General features: G+C 36.5%; 1 pseudogene; it reads left to right on the top strand.

Annotated features, from left to right (window-relative positions):
• LOC110259683 lies at positions 1262-2062 on the top strand (annotated as a pseudogene).

Here is a 6000-nt window from a genome sequence, read left to right as displayed (position 1 = left end):
TTGTTGTTTTGAGAGGTTAAAGCATGTGAAAATCATTTGTATGGTATAGAAATATGAGATGTAAATTTTTTTGAGAGAGAGGAACATATTGGAGAAATGTAGCTGATAATATATAGCTTCTTTGGATATTTTACATACTGATGGTATAATTTCCATGCTAATTGGTTAAGAGCATGGGTCTTGGTCAGACAGACCTGCGTTGTGTTTCCACCTGTTGCACTTAATTGTGTCCATATTTGCACTTTCAAATAATGTATACTTTTGTTTTCTTCTGGATAAAATGTGTGTAAGAATATTTGTCAGAACTGCTAAGAAGAGTTAATTTGAAAATACATGTAAAACACTTGGAACAGTGCCTGCAGCTCTTAACATTGTTTGGGAAGCCTGGATTAGACATTTTTGATAAAAGGGGATTTTAAGTGACTCACAATGTGTAGGATACAGGGAACTATACTAAAAGCCCATGACATAGCTTTAGTAATTCTCTTCAAATGTAAGGAGTTTCATTTTTTTTAAGAGGAAATGATTGATAATCTTCCCTGGTACCCTTTCCACATTTTATTTTATTTTTTATTTTATTTTATTTTTTTTGCCATTTCTTGGGCTACTCCCGAGGCATATGGAGGTTCCCAGAGCTGTAGCCACCAGCTTACAACACAGCCACAGCAATGCAGGATCTGCAACCTACACCACAGCTCACAGCAACACTGGATCCTTAACCCATTGAACAAGGCCAGGGATCAAACTGGCAATCTCATCATTCCTAGTCAGATTCATTAACCATGGAGTCACAATGGGAACTCCCCCTTTTCACATTTTAATCTTAGCAAATTACATATGTGAACCTGTCTTGATGTAAAGATCTAAATGAACACAGAGACTTCTCAGTTCTTTTTAATTCCTAAGTACTCAATATAGGAAAAAAAAGTTGTTCAATAATTATTTATTGAATGAAGAACATATATCCACTTGTTTCTTTGGAAAAATACTTGGTTAATGTAAGGATTTAATGTATTATTGAAGCCAGGTTTGGAAAGACTGATTCATTCACCAAGAAGTAAGAGAGATAAAGGGAAAGGCAGCAAAAATTAAGACTTTTCATGGTATAAAGGACGTAACTATGATATTATGGCATGTTCATTGACATTTCCCACTTTCACCAATTCCCAGTGGAGGCAAGAACAGCATGAGGAGGGAGAACCAGAGTCATGAGTCTGAGTTCCTCCTCCTGGGGCTCTCCATTGGGCCAGAGCAGCAGGGCATGTTCTTTGCCCTGTTCATGTACATGTATCTGACCATGGTGCTGGGGAACCTACCCATCATCCTGCTCATCAGGCTGGACCCTCACCTCCACACCCCCATGTACTTCTTCCTCAGCTACTTGGACCTCACAGATCTCTCCCTTTCATCTATCATGGTTCCAAATATGCTGATGAACATGCAGACTCAGCAACAATCCATCCCCTCTGCAGAGTGCATTTCCCAGATATATTTTTCTCACTTTTTGGTTGTCTTGACAATTTCTTTCTCACAGTGATGGCTTATGACAGGTAAGTGGCCATTTGTCAGCCTCTCCTCTACAGCACCATCATAAGGCAGGAACTGTGTGTCTCCTTATCAGCAGGGTCCTGGTTCCTCTGTTGTATCCATGCCCTGTTGCACACATTCCTCTTGGTCCAACTGTCATTCTGTGCAGAGAATACCACCAGCCATTTCTTCTGTGACCTCACCACCCTCCTGAAATTGAGCTGTTTAGATACCTCCCACAATGAATTTTTCATTCTGCCTTTGAGTAGTATTCTGGGCTTGTATATTCATATAGGGACAGATGTTCTGGGTGTCTCTTCCACGAAGAGACACTTTAAAGTTTTTTTTCTCCTATGGCTCCCATCTCTTTGTGGTGTATTTATACTATGGGACACTTGCTGGTGTTTACTTGTTCTCCTAATCATGGGACACCAATGACAAAGATATAGTGGCTTCCATTGTGTATGCAGTAATTACTCCCATGATGAACCCCTTCATCTATAGCCTCAGGAACAGAAACATAAACAGGCCTTAGAGATATTTGTCAATAGGGCTAACTTCTTGAAGTGACAATCTCTTAATATTCTTATTGAAGTCAGGAGCACAGTGAGATATATCTCCTAAAATTATCATATGGTTAGAAACTTGAAATGAATATATGCTCAGCCATCATATACAGTGTTAATATGTCAATAAGGTCCAGTTTGTTACTTGCATTGTTAATATTTCTGTAAATTTTTTCCTGCCTTTTCCTCATCTCTCATTAAATAAGTGAAAAATCCCCCCAATATGTCACATAGTTATGATTGTGGTTTTGTATTTTTCTACTTTTAGATGTCACTCTTTTCTTTGTTTCTTTTTTCTCTAGCACTGCTTAACAAATTAACTCTAAAGTGTGAATCTTGGAACAATATTTTATTGTATCTTATAGATTTTCAGGAATTGAGGCAGGGATCATTTGCATGGTTATTTTGTTCAATGTAGAATTGGTTGTGGTGACTAAGGATACAGAAGATGTAGTGTGTATGTATGTATATTTATATAATGGCTTTTTTTATTATATATATATATTTTTATTATATATATATATAATATTACAGTAGAAATATACATATATTTCTACTGTACAGCATGGTGACCCAGTTACACATACATGTATACATTTTTTTCTCACATTACATGTTCCATTACAAGTGACTAGACAGGGTTCCCAGCCTTATATATTTTTTATACTCTGTTATTGAGAATGCACCAATTTATCATCTTATTCCACTCCTTGTAGACTGATTCTTCTCGGTAAGATGTGCTGAAATTGGCTTGCATTGGCTTCAAGCTAATCACAAACATCTCTTTGACTCCACAGTCAATGACAACAGCCTTGTTGACTGGAGTCAGCCACAAAGAACATAATTATGGAAAATGGCAAATACTACAAAGCATTACTCTCCTATGACAAGAAGCCTTTTCTTATTCAGTGAAGAGCACACCATTGCATTTATAGTTGAGGGGAGATTTCTCTTTAGCCATGGCTCCTCCCTCACATCTCATTTACTTCCTCTGATATTAGTTTAGATATACCAACTTTCATTTTAATGAGTGTTTACATGTATTTCTTTTCCAACACTTTAAACTTTCTTATATCCTTATATCTGAAAAGTGTTAATACTTTACAGTGTAAAGTTGGGTTTTACTCTTTTTATGTAGGTTGACCATCATTGTATTTCTGGAAGATTTGATCTCTTAACATCCCATATAACTAGGATGTAGTTGAATTTATGTTTCCCATGTTTCTATTTGTTTTCTATTTTAGATATCTGATTTCATGTTTATTCTCTCTTCTCTTTATCCCTTTTGATTAAGTAAATTTCTATTTTGTTATTTCACATCCCCTCAATTAACTTATTAATCATACATTATTACTATTTTATAATTCTGTCCTGTGGTTTATGTAGAGACATGACTTTCCATTTTTTATTTTTATTTTTATTTTTTTGTCTTTTTGCCTTTTCTAGGGCCACTTCTGAGGCATATGGAGGATTCCAGGCTTGAAGTCTAATCAGAGCTGTATCCACTAGCCTATGCCAGAGCCAAAGCAACACGTAATCTGAGCAGTGTCTGTGAAATACACCACAGTTCATGGCAATGCTGGATCATTGACTCACTGAGCAAGTCCATGGATTGAACCTGCAACATATGGTTCCTAGTTGGATTCATTAACCACTGAACCATGATGGGGAACTCTGTGACTTTCCTTTTTTAAAAAAAAATATTGTTCTATAATGTGCTACACAACATGGAATTTACCATTTTAAACCTTTGAGGTATAAAATTAGGTGGCATTTAGTACATTCATCACTGCCATTTTGTTCTATGGCTTCAAAAGAGAACTATGGAACATCAAGGCATTTGAGTACTTCACAGCTATGAAAAAATAATGACAAAGATACCTATGAATCAATATGGAAGGTTTTCCATGATTTATTATTAAATGGAAAAAAAGCAATGCGTAAAGGGGCATCTATAGCATGCTACTTCCTGTGAGAAAAGGATGGGAAAGAATATGTACATGTATCTTCCCATTGAACAAGAAGAAACACATGAAGAATCAATTTGAAACTATTGAAATTGCTTAACTACATGGGGTGCGGTGAGAATAGGATAGAAAAGGGGAGATGAATACATTTGTTTATATAGTTTCAACTATTTTAACTGTTACCTACTTTTAACAAAAAATAAGTTAGTGGAAAATTAATCAAAATAGAATAAAACAAAAAATAAGCCTAACTCTATTTTGAGTTCACACCATAATCAGACTAAAGGGGAAAATAAAGTTATTAGGTTATTGAATACCACGTTTTGTCTATAAACTCCTCTCACAATGACAAGAAAAATATCTGTAAGCACTTCTTTTGGTAAGCAAATTTTTGAGCTGAAGTTAGTTTGTTACTAAAAGAAGTTTGGGTACAAGTTTCTGAAATTACATTTACTCAAAGATTTAGTAAATAAGTAAACCTGTCCTGGAAAAGAGAATGACTCCTGAATAGGGGAAAGGTGGAATGTACATGGAAAAAGAGAGGTTAGAAAGAACTCTATGGTGTTGAATAGCATTGAAGATATCAACTTGAACTCATGGGTTATAATGTGTATAAAGAGATTGAAATTATGTATCAACCTTTGCTTCCTTTCTCCCATTCTTTCTGTCCCACTCCTGATCCATGTGCTAGGGGTAACCATTCCTTTAGTTTGCTTGTTTCTAGTTTCTATATCCTGTGTTTATTTTATATATGTTTCCTGTCTGCATTCTCTGAGATCACTTAGAAGTTTTGTAAGCAATAAACACACATAATCCCAAATTTATTTTTTGAACATCAGTGTCTTCTAACAGGAACCAAAGTGATAACCAGTTTGGTGTTGATAACCAGTTTCTCAGCACCATTTATTGAATAGACTAACCTGTTCCCATTTTATGTTTTGGGCCGTCTTGTCAAAAGTCTGTTAAGCATATGTGTATGATTATTTCTAGGCTTCATATTATGTTCCATTTTTATATGTATATTTTAATGTCATTAAATTACCATATTGATTTCTAAATGTTTGAAGTATAGTTTGCAATCAGGAATTGTGATGCCTACAGTTTTGTCCATTTGCTCAAAGTGGCTTTGGTTTTGTGGGTCTTTTGTGGTTTCACATGGATGGAATAAATGATGATGATGGGGTGTGAACTCCAACACACTTCAGGGTCAGTGGTGTGGGATCTTAAGAGCTGGTCCTACTCAGTTTTGTCTTTTCTGCAGTGTATGGAGTGACAGATTCCATTGTAGGTTCTTCAAAACTTGAGGGTGTTCATGGCCTCTTCTTCTCCTTGTAAGCAGGCAGAGGGAAGACTGATATGTCATTGACATTAGAGACACCTCCTGGGACTCCTTGTAGCTCATGCCCTTTGGTCCCTGCACTGGATCCAACTCCAGAGGGACACAAGAAATTGGGCAATTAACTCAGTTGGCTTCTTCTCTAACCAGAAGATTGTGGGTGTGTTCCCTGGGGTCTCAGTCCTGTTGGTAAATGCACATCTTCTTTGCTCATTGTTTTCCTTCTTGTAAACAGGTGGGGGAAGTGCTAAATATCATTAGGCCATGGAGGAATAAGAATGAGTCCTCAGGTAGTAGCCTGGACCAGTAGAGATCAGAGCAAGGTGGGGAACCATCTCTTGGCTAAATGTGTGCATTGATTGAGGACTAGGAAGCAGGGGTAGAGAAAATGTGTGTTTACCTTGCTCCTATAACTATGTGTTTTTAGTGACTGATTCACACACTGACTTAAATGGTATCACGAGGCTCACATGGCCATAACATTAAAATTAATTAAAATGACCTGAAATTAACATGTGGGTTCCTCAGTTGCACTAACTATATTTCAAGTCTCTGGTAGCCACAGGAGACTGGTGCTGCTGTACATAGGTATTGAGTGTTTCCA

This window comes from Sus scrofa, chromosome 1, assembly GCF_000003025.6.
Source record: "Sus scrofa isolate TJ Tabasco breed Duroc chromosome 1, Sscrofa11.1, whole genome shotgun sequence".
Lineage (NCBI taxonomy): Eukaryota > Metazoa > Chordata > Mammalia > Artiodactyla > Suidae > Sus > Sus scrofa.
Note: the sequence above shows the minus strand (reverse complement) of the source record. Positions and strands in the feature narration are given on the sequence as shown.